Here is a 974-nt window from a genome sequence, read left to right on the forward strand (position 1 = left end):
TCTTTTGCTGGCTCATGAAGACCCAGGCCTGCAAGCTTCTTCCTCTCCGAAAGTCACGTTCCCCCCAGGGACCCCATGTGCTTCACACTATCCATTAGGACAGCTCCCTCCTGCCCCTCCTCACCAGGGTTGCTGAGGATGCAGGGTAACCAGGTTGCTGGCACACTGCTGGGGTACGGACCGGGCCAGCACGGTGGGGAACTATGGGATCACTTAGTAAGGCAGAGTGTGTGCCTGTCCCACAACCTGTACGCACCCTCCCACTTGCGTGCCCCGGACACGGTCATGCACAGATGCACAGGAAGATTCTAAGGACGGTTCACACCAGTACTGCTGGTTAGAGCCCTAACTGAAAGCTAACCAAGGCAGGGGGGAGGCTCAGAAGGCTTGCCAACAGTGAGTGGCCTGCTCCACGGAGAGACGTGGCCAATGTCATAACATGCCACGGAGGGAAAGAAGCCGGACACGGAAAGGTATGTACAGTGTGAAATTCAAAAACAGGCAAAACAAACTATGTCTAGAGATCCATGGCAGAAAACCAAGGAAATGATTCTCCCTACAAGCACATTTCCTCCCTACAAGCACATTTCCTCTAGGGGGAAACAGGGAGAAAGAGGGAGAGAAAAGAGGGGAGGGAAAGGTAGGGGAGGGGAGGAAAAAACCCAGAGAAGAAAAACCCGATCTACTCTCCTGCCTTCGTGGAAAATAATACTCTGGGGGAGGGGGTTAATCAATGAAACAAAATAAGAAAATTCAACAAAATAACCCCAAGCATATCCACCATCACCACCGATGTGAATACAAAAACCCTCTACTTTTAAAAGTCAAAGATTCTTGTATTGGGTAAAAGAAAAGTCCATTCACAAGCTACTTATCAGAGAACCACCCAAAACAAATTGACATGAAGCGTAAAAGTAAAAAGACAGGTAAAAATATATAATTATATGCAAGGGAAAATAGACATGGCATGTTGC

Source organism: Mustela erminea, chromosome 1 (assembly GCF_009829155.1).
Source record: "Mustela erminea isolate mMusErm1 chromosome 1, mMusErm1.Pri, whole genome shotgun sequence".
Classification (NCBI taxonomy): Eukaryota; Metazoa; Chordata; class Mammalia; order Carnivora; family Mustelidae; genus Mustela; species Mustela erminea.